The 15430-nt window shown below is 37.6% G+C and overlaps 1 protein-coding gene across 4 annotated transcripts in view; it reads left to right on the top strand.

The window, feature by feature from the left end:
* The window catches only part of LOC131758994 (recombining binding protein suppressor of hairless), a 238700-nt gene that overhangs the window by 154347 nt on the left and 68923 nt on the right, over positions 1–15430 (top strand). The window contains exon 1 of one of the 4 annotated variants that reach the window (XM_059067741.2): positions 13415–13656. The exons of the other annotated variants lie outside the window; for them this stretch is intronic. The gene's annotated coding sequence lies outside the window, so the exon portion shown is untranslated. Of the gene's footprint in view, positions 1–13414; positions 13657–15430 lie in introns of those variants that run through there. 4 annotated transcript variants of the gene reach the window in all.

Genomic DNA, 15430 nt, shown 5'->3' with positions numbered 1-15430 from the left:
TGAGACTGTTATAGTAATCAAATGCTGTAATGAAAGCCGTGACGTTAGAAATTAAAGAATCAGATTCAAGTGGTGGTATAGAGTTAAAACCAGTTTGTAAGATTGGTGGCTTAGGATGAGAACAGAGAAACTGAATGTTATGGCTATCTGAGTGGGTAGGCGGCACCATTTACAAAAACAAAACTACAATGAGAAGTAGGTTTGGGGTAAAATAAGGAAAACTTTATTAAAATATAAGGAAGAAGGTAATTCACTATCTGCTGTTGATGTATTTCCATGATGTGTGTTCAGTTTTTTTATTGTAGCAAAATACATGTAATGTAAGATTTATTATTTTAACTTTTTCTTTCTTTCTTTCTTTTTTTTTTTTGTGGTACACGGGCCTGTCACTGCTGTGGTCTCTCCCGTTGCAGAGCATAGGCTCAGCGGCCATGACTCACAGGCCCAGCCGCTCCACAGCACGTGGGATCCTCTCGGACCGGGGCACGAACCCGTGTCCCCTGCATTGGCAGGCGGACTCAACCATTGTGCCACGAGGGAAGCCCTTATTTTAACCATTTTTAACTGTACTGTTCAGTGGTATTAGGTGCATTCATGTTGTTGTACAGCTATCACCATCATCCATCTCCAGAACTTTTTCCATCTTCCTAACCTGAAACTCTGAACTCATTAAACAATAACTCTATTCCCCCTTACCCTGAGCCCTTGGTAACCACCATTCCACTTTCTATCTCTATGAATTTGACTGTTTTAGGTACCTCATGAGTGGAGTCATACAGTATTGTCCTTTTGTGACTGGCTTATTTCACTTAGCATAATGTCTTCAAGGTTCATCCATGTTGTAGCATGTCAGAATTTCCTACCTTTTTAAGGTAGAATATTATTCCATTGTGTGCATGTACCACATTTAAAAAATCTGTCCATCTCCTGGTGGTCATCTGAGTTGCATTTGTTTGAGTTTTTTGTTTTTGTTTTTTTGGTGGGGGGAATCTTGGGCTTTTTGTTTGTTATTGGAGATTGCATATAATAAAATTGAGCTTGATAAAACTGTGCAAACCACTACAATCTTGTAGAAGACCCACTGTTCGAAAATAGTGTTTGCTGCCACAAGGATGGTTACAGAAGATAATATAAATACTTTGTACAACTCAAATATATTATGGCTTTTGGAAGAATGACCTAAAATGCTTATCCTACTAGTGGTAGACACCAGAATGGAGGTACAGTATAAAGTTAACCGGACTTAGAAGACTTGAGGTTTTTAATATAATCATTGGATTGTTGTGAGGATTAAGTAAAATGTACAAAATTATGTACACTTTGAAGTGCCCAAAACAGGGATGGTGCTGTAATACATGTTCTAGTCTGGTTGACTGAAGAACTGCTTGAAGAACTTGAACTATTAGATAGGTGAAATAAAACAGCATCTGCATCTGATGAAAAAAGTTAAGTGATAAGGTTATCCTAAATAGGGATGAGTTGTCAAGTAAGTGTTACCTGTTAATTTTGAAAGTGTCTTTAAAATCTTCATACTTTGTGGCAGTAATTTTCTAATTGAAGTTAAGATAAGAGCAGTGAGGTGAGAAGAAGTATATCAGAGAGGTTCCTTTCTCTTTTTATTCATTACTCCCTAGAAAACACATATTCACTTTCCAAGTTCTCTGCAGTTCATTTCTATTTAGCAGAGTTGTAATTCTAGGCCCACAGCCTGAAATTGTGACTTCTGTTAATACATTTCAACACAGTTCCATCTCAGGAACATGTGTTATGTTTTGGAACTCTTTAATATATCATTTTCCTTCATGTTCCTTTCCTGTCATTTGGCATTGGAAAATTGAAAAGCCTGAAGAGAACACAAAATCTAGATGAAGCATGGTGATGGAAAATTAAAGCAACAGATCAAAAGAAGTCCTTAGAGACTTTTAAACTAGTTATTTCCAGTATGGCTAAAATTATAGGACAGTTCTTTAACTTTATTAATTTCTTTCAGCCTCATTGTAATAGGTAAGCTAATAGAAGGTAGTTGGTAATTTAAATGAGATGTTTAGCATGTGGAAAGCACTTCATATGTGTTGTCTGTTAAATTTACTGTTTCTAATCTATGGGATTGAGACTGAGAAGCATTTTGGTGACTAGAGAGCATCAGATAATAGGTTCCTGTTCGTATCTAAGATTGCCTTTATTATTTTACCTGTACAGTGTTTGAATATGGACTGTCTCCCTTAAATTAGTCTCTGTAATTAGAGATTTTCTTAAATATTTTTACCACATTATCGTTTATTTAACACTGACAGTTATAGATGGCAGAGGATGCATAATTAAAATGTTAAGATTATTAGAACACTTGTTCAGTAAGTAATGCATGTACCTCATTTTAAAAAAATTCCAACTACAAGCGAGAACTAAATAGACGAACTTGTCATATCTCCCTACTCTGCAGAAAGTTCTGATAAACTATAATAAATTCTGTTAGAATATCTGAGCATATCCAATTTATTATATCCAAACTGAACTACTGAAACCCTCTCTTTTTTCCCTAATGTATTTTTTCTTCCAGTTGTATTGAGATATAATTGACATACAGCATTGTATGTTTATGGTGTATAGCATAATGATAGCTTACATACATCACAATAAGTTTGGTGAACAACCACGATCCCATATAGATACAAAATTAAAGAAATGAACTCTCCCTGCCCCAGATCTTCTCCTTAAGTTTTCCCCATCTCATTAAGTAACTTTATCCTTTGGGTTGCTTAGGCTAGAAACCTTGGAGTCACCATTGCTCTCTTCCTCTTTTTTCTTCAACTCCATGATCCAGAGTGTCATCACATATTGTTAGTTTTGTCTTTAAAATAATATGCCCATAGTTTCATCACCTGTGACACTTCCCATTGCTTCCACCCTGTGTGAGGCTTTGTCATCTTTAACCTACATAGTCACCATAGCCTCTAACTGGTCTCTACTGCTTTTTTCCTTAATGCCTTTTCTCTTTCTCTGCTCAGCAGCCAAATTCATGCTGATCTTCCTCTGCTTAGATCTTGATCTTCCTTGACTCAAAATTCGGAGTAAAAAGCTCAAGACCTTCGTGATCTGTGGTGTCCCTCGAACATGTCCATGCACACCACCACCCATACTCACATAACCTCTCGTCTCCTGATACGCCTCTCCTGTAGTCTCTGTTCCTGGCTGAAAGACTCCTGCTTTAGGTCTCTTGGACCTGCTGTTTGTTCACTTTGCATGAAATCTTCCTCCTTTCATCACCTCCTTCAGACCTTTGCTCAAATATTACCACCTCACTGAGGGCTTATTTAAAATCGCACCTCACCTCCTGTCTTCCTTATCCTTTCCTTCTCTGTTTCTCTCCGTAGCATTTACCACTATCTGACATTCTATTTACACCGTAAACTGTGCTGCCAAGGGTTTGGTCTTATCTGTACAGTGAGGTATCCTTAGTACTTAGAAAAGGGCTGATACATTGTAGATGTTCAAATATTTGTTGAACTAATGAATTTGTCAAGAGAAAGAATGCTTGAAGGCATGAATTAAGAGCTACAGATTGGATCATCATCCACGTAATTGAAATAAACGTAAGTGTGAAAAATTTAAAACTTAAACATAAGTATTTCTTGAACATTAAATTTAAAAAATTTTAGGAAAATGTTTTATTTTGGCTTTAGAATTGTGACATTAGCAGTAACTGATTATCAGATTGTGCCTTCAGAGTCAGTAAATGTTTATGCTTGCTCTGGTGGGCAGTGTTCTAGGTACTTTCACATTTAAGCAGTATTTAAGCATTAATATTGTAGTTTATTATTCTTATTATCTACAGAGAAGTTGTGACTTGTCAGAAGTTACATATCCAGTGCGTTTTTAACCTATGACTCCTAAGCCCAGAACTTGATCAGGACATTCTTTTTTTCTTTCTTTTTTTTTTTTTTTTTAAACTTTTATTTATTTATTTATTTTTTAAAACATCTTTATTGGAGTATAACTGTTTTACAATAGTGTGTTAGTTTTTCCTTTACAACAAAGTGAATCAGTTATACATATACATATGTTCCCATATCTCTTCCCTCTTGCGTCACCCTCTCTCCCACCCTCCCTATCCCACCCCTCTAGGTGGTCACAAAGCACAGAGGTGATCTCCCTATGCTATGCAGCAGCTTCCCACTAGCTATCTAATTTACATTTGGTAGTGTATATATGTCCCTGCCACTCTCTCAGGACATTCTTTATACTCATGACCACACTATTTTTCAAGCCACCAAAATTTACATTTTATTTTAAACAAAAAGAGACCTAAGCAGTGAAACCAAAGGAGAAAGAAAATGATATGGAGAAACTGAATTCACTCATAACCATTTTTATAAATATATACATAAAAAAGAAAGTAGAGGTAAATTTGATTCAGACTCTTTAGCATTTCTTCCTTAGTTTCCTCTCAAATCCTAGAAAGGAAAGAAGCTTCTGTTGATTTGCTTGTTTTGAATAAATGTTAATAGTTTTTATGAGCTGATTTACTGTATTACTTACTACTTTTCCTTCCTTAACATCCTTTACTCAGCACTTTTTTTTTTTTTTTTTTTGCGGTACGCGGGCCTCTCACTGTTGTGGCCTCTCCCGTTGCGGAGCACAGGCTCCGGACGCGCAGGCTCAGCGGCCATGGCTCACGGGCCCAGCCGCTCCGCGGCATGTGGGATCTTCCCGGACCGGGGCATGAACACGTGTCCCCTGCATCGGCAAGCAGACTCTCAACCACTGTGCCACCAGGGAAGCCCTATACTTTATACACACACACACACACACACACACACACACACACACACACACACACAACATGTAATGTGAGAAAACACTATCTATCTTATCTATCTAATCTATCTGGCTGTGCCAGGTTTTAGTCTCGGCACATGGGATCTTCATTGCCACGTGTGAGATCTTTTAGTTGCGGCTTGCGGGATCTAGTTCCCTGATCTGGGGTCGGACCCGGGCCCCTTGCATTGGGAGTACGGAGTCTTAACCACTAGACCACCAGGGAAGTCCCAACACTATATATAGTTAACTAACCATGTTTATAATTAGAATATTATCATGTTATAAATTTCAACATTACTGACTTACTACCATCATATGGATGTGCCATGATTTAATTATTTCTGTGTTGTTGGAAATTACCAGTCCTTGCTTGGTAATATTGCAGTGAGCCTTGGAATGCATTCATTGTCATTTCAGCTTACTATGTGAGGCTGTTTATAAAAGCATAGAAGTTAGAAGTTACTGGCATTTGTTTCTAATTACATTCCTGAAGCTTGTGTTTTAGCAGTAGTGCTGATCTTACACCTTAATAATCATTGTGTATTATAAATTCAGTAGTCAAAAACAAAACAAACAAAATTCAGTAGTCAAAAAATGGTGTCCATGTTAAATCATCTTCTTTCAAAGTCTCTGTTGTCCTTGATATTGTTGCAGCATGTATAAGCCATTTCTAAATAATTTCTTCAAATCACTCGAATATTTGTGTGCCTAACACATTTTAGAGCACGTGAGACAAGCACTCCATCACGAACGTTCTGTATTTAGCTGTCAATTGTGTGTCCCAAATGGGGTTTATAACATTTTCACATGCTTAAGTCATTAGTGCCAATTGTGTTCCAGGCTTTGGTGGTTAGATAATAGTTTTACAGAGATGAAAGACAAAAGATACCCCCTTTGGACATAGCATAGTGAAGGAGGCCGTAACAACTGTCATGAAAATGTATTTCTGTCTCTTCCAAAAGAAGTGAAATGTTTTGTAGGCAATTGCATAGGGTTTTAATACACATTTATTTTGCAATTAAAGTTATGTAGTTGGAGGACTTCCCTGGTGGCACAGTGGTTAAGACTCCTCCTGCCAGTCAGGGGACACAGGTTCCAGACCTGGTCCAGGAAGATCCCACATGCTGCAGAGCAACTAAGCCCTTGCACCACAACTGCTGAGCCTGTGCTCTAAAGCCTGCGAGCCACAACTACTGAACCCAGGCACCACAACTCCGACTGAAGCCCGTGCACCTGGAGCCCATGCACCGCAATAAGAGAAACCACTGCAGTGAGAAGCCTGCAAACCGCAACGAAGAGTAGTAGCCCCTGCTCGCCGCAACTAGAGAAAGCCCGTGCGCAGCAATGAAGACCCAATGCAGCCAAAAATAAGTAAATAAAAATAAATAAATTTATTTTTAAAAATGTATGTAGCTGGGCATCAGAATTTCTGGGGTTTTTTTTCAGCTGCATTGGGTCTTTGTTGCTACGCGTGGGCTTTCTCTAGTTGGAGCAAGCAGGGGCTACTCTTCGTTTTGGCACTCGGACCTCTCATTGCAGTGGCTTCTCTTGTGGCAGAGCATGGGCTCTAGGCACGGGGCTTCGGTAGTTGCAGCACGCGGGCTTCAGTAGTTGCAGTGTGTGGACTTCAGTAGTTGTGGTGCATGGGCTCAGTAGTTGTGGCTCGTGGGCTTTGGCGCTCAGGCTTAGTAGTTGTGCACGGGCTTAGTTGCTCCGCAGCATGTGGGATCTTCCCAGACCAGGGATCAAACCCATGTCCCCTGCATTGTCAGGCGGATTCTTAACCACTGCGCCACCAAGGAAGTCCCTGATGAAGATTTGTTAAATGACTATTTAATTTCTTCCTGTAACAGTTTTGAAGCCTTAAATATGGTAATTCTGCAAAATTTTGTTTCACCAATTTAAAAAATGGTTTCTTTGAGTCATCTAACTTGTTACCAAAAACACTGGTGTAGTAGTTCTGTTGATAACTTCTGCAGGCAGTTTTGGAATGCAACGTGAGTGCTGGTTTCTATTAAAATTTGAAGTTGCTTAGGAGTTTCCTGTCCTTAAGTTGGGGAATTTTTCCAGTGCTTTTTGTTGCTCTTAGTTTAATCATGGTTTGAAGCACTGTAGAGAGCTGACCATCTGCGCTCTCGCTCTCGCGCTCTCTCTCTCTCTCTCTCTCTCTCTCTCTTTTTTAATTACTGGTAATCTGACTGAATGGCCTCACCTCCCTCACCTAATAAATGGTTTGCTTCCCAACAGGCTAAGACTGCTGGTAGCAGTCCATGGGGAAACATGATAGTGCACCCTCTTAAGGAAAATAACTTTTACACATATTTTTGTTTTGTCAACTAAAATTTATATTGATAACTACCATGATTTACAAGTCAGCTTTAAAAGATCTTCAAGTGCATAACTTCATGAAAAAACTGGATCTCATTTGTAGGAATCAAATGAACTATCTGATTTGAGTTATTAAATAAGATTCTAAACCTTCTTAGTGGCTTTAGTGAATGTGCATATATAGTCTCTTGTTAAACCATAGCTAAAAAATCTGTTTATATACACTGACTACATTTTGAGTCAGCAGCATTTGTAAAATTAGATTATTGCTAGATCAGCCAGGTTGAAAAATAAAACTTAAGTTTGGACTTGATTTCTTCTGATTGCTTCTGGGAGATAGATTGGCATAGCAACGTGGGTGTGAGTTTTCGAGTTGGACATATGAGAGGGAATATCTGACCAACCTCTTTCAGTCTCAGATGCATTATGTTGAACAGATTAATGCTTAAATGTCCATGAGCCTCTATCTCCTCACCTGTAAAAGGAAGCAACTAGTCAGTCTTACGAGTGGTAAATCAGGGTGAAATCAAATACCATTAAGTCCCTAGCATGATTCTTGGCATATTGTCAACAAACGTTAGCCCCAGTACCACCTCCTTCCTCCAGCAATATTTTACAACAATGTTGCATAGAACAAGTGTTGAAATTCCGGCTAGAGGATCTAGATTGAAGTCCTAGTTCTGTTCTCATACTGTGTGTTTTCTTTGATCAGTCACTTGACTACAGAGTGTCAGTTTTCTCCTCTGTAAAATGGCGTTATAAAAAATTAAATGAGATAATGAGTAAGTGTTACAGACCTAGGCTTTTATTCTTTCCTTTATTATCTGATGTATTTATACCCTGCCTTGTTTCCCAGTGATTAGCATCATTCTTTATGTGCAAGGGAGGAACTGTACTTCAGGAACATTAACCTGATAGTCGAGAGTTTATTTGGAGGAACAGAGTGTAGGAAACAATGTGGGTTTCCTTACAGGAGGTTGTAACATATATAGAGTCTTTGAAAGGTTTTAAGCTGGAGGGGGATCGGGGGTTGCACTAAAGCAGTAAAATGATCAGTTTTAAAGATGGTTGTGGCTACAGTGATTTCATTGGACCAGGGCCCTTGTTTCTGTTCTTCATTAGTATTTTCCCAATTATGCCACCATTACCAGCTTTCTGAAGAGTGACCTACATTTTGTAATCTGTATTCCCTACAACCTGCAATAAATCTAAATCTCAGGAATATGTAATTTTTCTGACAGTGGACCTGAAAAGTTTTCATCAGTTGAATCTACCCTTTCAAACAGGAAATAATTTCTCTTTCTCTTTAGCACGTATTTAGCTCTAGCTGGGAAACTTTGTTGTCTGCCATTCCTTGTCTATTAACCTTTGCATGAGCTGTCCCACAAACCCAGAGTATAACAAACCTCTCCCAGCTACTTTCTTTCCTTGGAAGCCCCTTTTATGGCTTGCTGTTATTAAAAGTTTCCTATCAGTCATCCTAATAAAGTAATGTTAACTGCTTATGACATAAATGTATGTGTATTACTGATAATTTATCAGTTTTACTTCCTTTGTGTAGGTTGAGTATTCATTCTTTCTTGTAACTATAGAGTGCCAAACTTGAAGTAGAAGTAGAGTGAATTCTTAGATTTAAAATGTGATACATAGACTTCTTACTGTATCATTTAAATAATGAAGTGTTTTTAATGTTTTTATGTAAGAAAGGTGGAGTGGGGTGAGGAGGAAGGAGGAATCAGGTAACCTGTCAAGGCAATCACAGAGAAGCACTAAAACCTCATAGTTAGCCATGGATCTGTTCATTTATCTGCATGCTCTTCATAGAAGTAAACTTTAGAAACTGTAACTTTTTACAGTTTAATGACTTCCATGGAATTAAAATGATTCAGTAATATTAACACCAGAAGGGGCATTGTTTGAAGGAATCCCTGTTGTGTCTATTAATGAGTTCCCTTTTATGTAGGTGTGTGGGTGATTTCCAGCTCTCATTCAACACAGAATAGAATAGTTGGTCAGAGGTGAACCTGGCACCTACCAAGTATTCAGACCTGTCTTTTAGGTTATTTTCATTCCTTGAGAATAAAACTGAAGAATCAGTTGGGGTAAAGAGATTTGTGGGCTTTGGATAGATCTCTATAAAGCAAGGGCTCTCACTCTGACCAGTAAGCATGTACTCCTCCTCATTCACATGAGGGTCATGTTAAAAATGTTACGTGGTAGTAGCAGTAGCTGCTTTGTTTTTCTTAGCTGTGGCAGCAGTTAACACAGTGCACTCACTAGTGGCTTAACATACCAACACTTAAGTCCTTATTTTTTGTTTTTGTTTTTAAGTCATTGAAATTATGAAACTGTCATTCAAATGGAAGCATTATAGTTCTTCGGAACCATTATGATCTCAAAAGGAAAGGAGAATGATACAGATACACTGGCTGAGGTGTTTTGAGGTGCATCGAAGTGTTCCATCCTGTGGCTTACCTTAACATGTTCTTGAAGTACCATGGCGTGGATTAAAAGGTATGCTTTAGAAATCTTCCAGTGGCCCCAAGGTCATGTGTAGAGTGAAAACACTCATGAGTCTATATTTAGTTATTGCATATTTTACGATATTTTAATATTTAGATTGCAGATGTGGTTATGGATTTATGGCAACAGTATTTTTTGTTGTAAAAAAAACATGTATCACGAGCTTGTTGAGTGATTTTTCCCCCCTTTTTGAGATATGGTTATAGGAGACACTAGGGTAGATATTTTTGCTAGATTTTAATAGTACCGGGCTATAGTTTCTTTCACGAAATAGTTTAGGGATTATTCATATGTTAGTCTGTAATTATCTTTCTGGTTTATATCATAGACTAGTTTCTCTGTAGTGCTGTCATTTCATGGTAGCCTGAACAGGAAATAATTGGATATATTCTTCAGTTGGAGTATTAATTTGACCAAACGAAATAATTTTTACTTGGACCATTTATAGTTTGTGCTTGTTTTTGTCTTTTACAAAGAATTTTTACTGAGAGGAAAATGAGTGATTCTTTACTAATACTGTGATTGTTGTCTCTTCACCACCATATGTATACAGTTAATCTTTCATGTGTTTGTGGTATATAGTCCCACTGTTACTTGTGGTTGCTAGTAGTGGTAATTCTAGGCTTCATATTACCCACTTAACCATCAAAAATCTTTAAGGTTTTTATGTTCATAACATTTTATTTGAGTGATGTAGTCAAAACCATTTCTTAATTATTGGAAACCTTGGAAACCTCCTAATTTTGTACTGTTTGCTTGCTACTGAATGTTTTCTTGGGGTAGTGGAAGTGAATCAACCCAGGGAGAATGCTGAGTTCATAATGTTACATCAGGTTCAAAATTCTTTATCTTTTAGGTAATGAAGGAAAATATGTTGGGAAGATAGATGTTTAAATCATGGATATATAAATGTAATAGAAATACGTTGGTGCAGCCTGTAATTTTTATCATTTAGTCTACCTTATGTTAAGATCCTTTTGACATATCAGCAGTTAAATTATTAATGGAATTTAGTTATTAAACCTAAGACAAAACTGCTTTATATTAAATTCTGGTCTATAATGACAGTGAATCAAGTTTCAAGGTGAAGTCAGCTGCCTGTTAACCAAGTTCAACCAGGTATTTTATGTCCAATACAACAGTGTCTAGTCTCCAAAAAGATCTTTTCTTTGGTTGGAGGTGGTATTTGATACATTGTTTACAAAATATATTTCTCCATAATATTTGCCACTTCAACTTAAAAAAAAAAAATCTCTTTTTAGGGTAGTACTTGGGCATCTGTTTGTTTTGTTTTAATGCCACAGAGGATTCTTGATGCACAGCCAGATTTGGGAACTCCTTTCTCTTTGGAAGAGTTTATAGCTTAGTGGTTAAGAGCTTAGATTCTGCGGCCAGCTGATCTGTGTTTCAAATCTGGCACTACTTTTTTTGTTTTGACAGGTTGAAAGAATGATCTGGAAAAAAAATAAACTTGTGTATTAAAAATATAATACCGTAATTATATAATTATATATTGCATTATATATGTGTGTGTATATATACAGACACATATATATAAATAAATTCCATACACATTTAGTGTAGGATTGAGCATGCAAGAAGCCAGTGTTAGATAAACAGTGATGAGGATTATTTTTATTTATTTAAAAATTTATTTTATTTTATTTATTTTTGGTTGCGTTAGGTCTTTGTTGCTGCCTGCGGGCTTTCTCTAGTTGCGGTGAGTGACCCTTCGTTGTGGTGCATGGGCTTCTCATTGCGGTGGCTTCTCTTGTTGCAGAGCATGGATTCTAGGTGCCTGGGCTTCAGTAGTTGTGGCTCGCGGGCTCTAGAGCACAGGCTCAGTAGTTGTGGTGCATGGGCTTAGTTGCTCCACACCATGTGGGATCTTCCCATACCAGGGCTTGAACCCATGTCCCTTGCATTGGCAGGTGGATTCCCAACCACCGCGCCACCAAGGAAGCCCGATGATGATTATTAAATGCCAGATCAGGAACCTCTTTTTTGCGGGGTGAGATGCTATTACATTATTTCTTTTCCTGAATCTTATACTTTCTTCTGTGATCTTCCTAGAGTTAAATAAACAATCGCTCTTTGACTAATGTTTTCAATTCTTTGAGCTTTTTCTCATCAGTGAAAGAAGGTGGCCACTAGAGACTGGTAATTTATCTCTGGTCCTCTTATCCTACTAGGTCGATTTGTGTGTCCTCTAAAGCTGTGTTTTTCAAATTGCAGGTTTCAACCCATTCATTAGTGGGTCAAGAACTCAGTTTAGTTGGTTAAGAACTCAATTTAGTGGGGGTTATGATCAGCATTAAGACGTGTTGTAATAGAAAATAAAATCAGTGCAGTGAATGTAGAAAAAAAGCATCTTTTAAAAATTGTTTCTTTTTTTTTAAAAAGCTGAAATAAACAAGATATATGCACATTTATGTGTATGTTCCTTGGATTGTTTTGGTTCCACTAAGTGTATGCCTCCCATAGTCACAGATGTCCCTGAGATGTGGTGTTAGGTTTATATTGTTTTTCCTTGCTGAGAAAAAGTGACCAGGATAGGTTCCAGTCTGTGGCTTCTAATGGTATGCCATACTCTCTGTATCATCTTCAAGGATCTCCCTACCATGCTTTGCGTTTGAAGTGAAGTTTATTACAGGAGAATATCTAAGGAGCAGGGAGAAGAGAGGAACGTAATAGCAGCAGCTGTTGAGTGGCATTAATTAAGGATATTTTATCAAGTAGAGTAATCTAGTAAACTGTCCCTTGGCATGCATTCTGTTAATGTGTTAATCAACTCAGATCAGTGGTTTTCAAACTGCCAGTGGTAGCCCATTCTGGAGTCATTTCAATAAGTTGCTGCCCTCCCCCACCCCCCCCACACACACACCTTGCAAATTATATGAAGCAGAAAAGAACAGAATAGGAAATGTCATGAATGGATCATATGATATAGTTCTGTAAAACTCTTGTTTTGAGGGTATGTATGTGTACTGTATTGCAGACCTAAGTTCTGGTAATGATCAACTGGGAAACTATGGCACTCAGTCTTATAAATCTATATTGCCAAACTGACCTCAGCCAGAGAAGACTTCAGATATCTAAAACAGGATTGTTAGCTCAGTAGTTTTCTCTCTGACAGTAGGAAACAGCTATGAAACCTTGTTTTTGTTTTTTGTTGTGTTATTTGGGGTGTGTGTGTGTGTTTTCTTGCTTGCTTGCCCTCGTAAATATTTAAAGGCTCATAGGTAAGAAATTTATAATATTTCCCAGTTGTGAAGGAATTTACTTTCTTTGCATTGATGAAAATGACCCATGCAATTAAAAAGTACAAAAAAACTGATGATACATTCTAAAATCCACCCATTTCATTTTCCCATTCCTTATATCTTAAGACTTTTTCATATACCAGGTACTTCTTTACTTCAGAAGGTAAATATAAAAGTTTAATGTTGAAAAAAAATTAACCTTAAATTAGATATGTCACAAATATTTAAGGTAGTCAAATGTTAGAACTTCTGTTTTTGTGAGGATTTTGATAATATTTAAAATTTTATTTTTCTTGGATTAGTGCCTCTGCCTATTCCAGTGTCCTCATAACAGCAGATATTTGCTTTACAGGTATATTGAAAATGATCACAGAGTTTCTGGTGAATATTTTTTAAAAAATAAAGCTTCAGAGTAGGACAGTATCAGCATATTCATGTTTTAAGATTGTGTTTGAAATACAGTTTCCTCCTTCCTAGAAAACAATACGAGAATGAAGATTTCTGGTAAATTGTTTCACAACAATGGAATTTGTACATTAGTTTTCTACACTTGGGAGTTGAACAATGGATAAAATCTTTGCCAAAATAAGAGGCCAAAAGATAATAAGTACAATTCATGTTTCTCTGCAAGTTCTTGGAAATTGAGTCAAAAACATATCTAGTTCCTGCTCCGAATTGGATATGATGTATTAAACCTAGAAATTATCTTTTGGAATTACAGAAGGTAGGTAAAGAAATCCCACCTCCCTCCCGCCCTGTTTAACTGCCTTTATGATGGTGGCTTGTCTTTGCGTCAGTGCGTAAAGACATACTGTTGCTAGTGATGCAGGCAGGTAACAAGAGCCTGTGGATTCAGAGAATTGGGAGAGTTGAATCCCTTTTTTCTATTACTGTTTCCCAAAGTGCCCCCCGCTACCCCAACCTGGTCTTCTCTCAGACTGTCCAACCTTTTCTCCTCTTATCAGTAGCATTGCTTAGCTTTTCATCATTATTTCAGTCATATTTACGTCCAACGTCATCACTTTCTGCCTCATGCTGCTTATCCTGTTGAGTGCAAGGTTTCATGTTGTCACCTTGTGGCATTTGTTTGTGCATAACTGTGTTCCTTTTGCTTTGGTTACCATAACGCACAAGAGCAGATTGTCATCTTTTTCTTTCAAAGATTTTTCCTCCTAAAGCGTAGTTTATTTTTTTATTTTAAAAAATATTTATTGATTTATTTGGCTGAGCCGGGTCTTAGTTGTGGCAGGCGGGATCTTAGTTGTTGCGAGTGGGATCTTTTGTTAGTTGCAGCATGCGGGATCTTTAGTTGCGGCACGTCGGATCTATTTCCCAGACCAGGGATTGAACCTGGGCCCCCTGCACTGGGAGCACGGAGTCTTAGCCACTGGACCACCAGGGAAGTCCCTGAAGTGTAGTTTAGGAAGAAACTAAACTACCTTCTAACTTAGATGGCCAAGAACTGAGAGAACTGCCCGGAGGCAGCACCCCAACCGCACGTCTAGGATTAGAAGAAAGAGCATTTTATAAATTACTGGGTCAGCTGTTAGATATGGCTCCAGCATACTTTTGGTTACTGAAAACAAGTTCAAAAACACCCTCTAAGAATGAAGGTTAGATTCTTTGAGAGTATTTAAAAAGATGTTTTAGATTCTGAATATAACAAAGTTTAAAAAATCTTTTACGTAAATGGTAGTATTGTTAGAATTAGGCACTTTCTCTAACTAATTTATATTTCATTACTTTGAAAAATAATACTGTTTTGCATTTTTATGGGATCTGGGATATGTATTAAAAGAGTACGTTAGAACCCATCTCCAGTATGAACCTAATTGAAAAGTGGTATATGCTCTGTCAGTAATTGTCATGAAAATCAGGGAATCTCTTTCTTTTGAAAAATACAGTGAAGTCAGTTGATCTTGTTCTGTTGAATTGTTAGGGGCTTACGAAGAGTGTAAGTAGTTGAGCAGGAAAATGTGCATGCATTCTCTCTTTGAAATGCCAAACTTGTCACTTGAATGAGAAGTACCGCTTTCATTATGGAGACCCTATCTTCCGTAGCCAGGTTCCTACACCTCAGAATGAGTGAGCTCTGTGAGGCTCTGATAGCTGATGAAGAGGGAATGGCAATTAAAATCATGCAGCTTTAACAGACCTCCACAAGTTTTGGGGTGTTGCTTTAACAATTATCAGATCAACATACAATCTTGAAAGATAATGACTGAAAATGTGCTAGTTTAGCAGGTAGTGGTCAGGAAGGGCAACTGCCTCCTTCCCTCTGCCCCGTAATTATTTGTTATAAGGAATCCTGGGATGGGGAGATAGGACAGAAACAGATAGGACAGAAAACACTTTCAAAGCATTTACTTTGATTGAGTGCTTTTGTGTTTTATCACAACAATGGGTGGGTGAAGGTGATTAATAATGTAAGTACAAGTGCTAGTGATAGCAGCTAGAGTAATTAAGTGTGCATGAAATTTAACTTTATTAGAATTCCT

The sequence above is a fragment of the Kogia breviceps genome, chromosome 6 (genome assembly GCF_026419965.1).
Source record: "Kogia breviceps isolate mKogBre1 chromosome 6, mKogBre1 haplotype 1, whole genome shotgun sequence".
In the NCBI taxonomy this organism is placed as follows: Eukaryota; Metazoa; Chordata; class Mammalia; order Artiodactyla; family Physeteridae; genus Kogia; species Kogia breviceps.
This window is presented reverse-complemented; position numbering and strand designations above follow the sequence as displayed.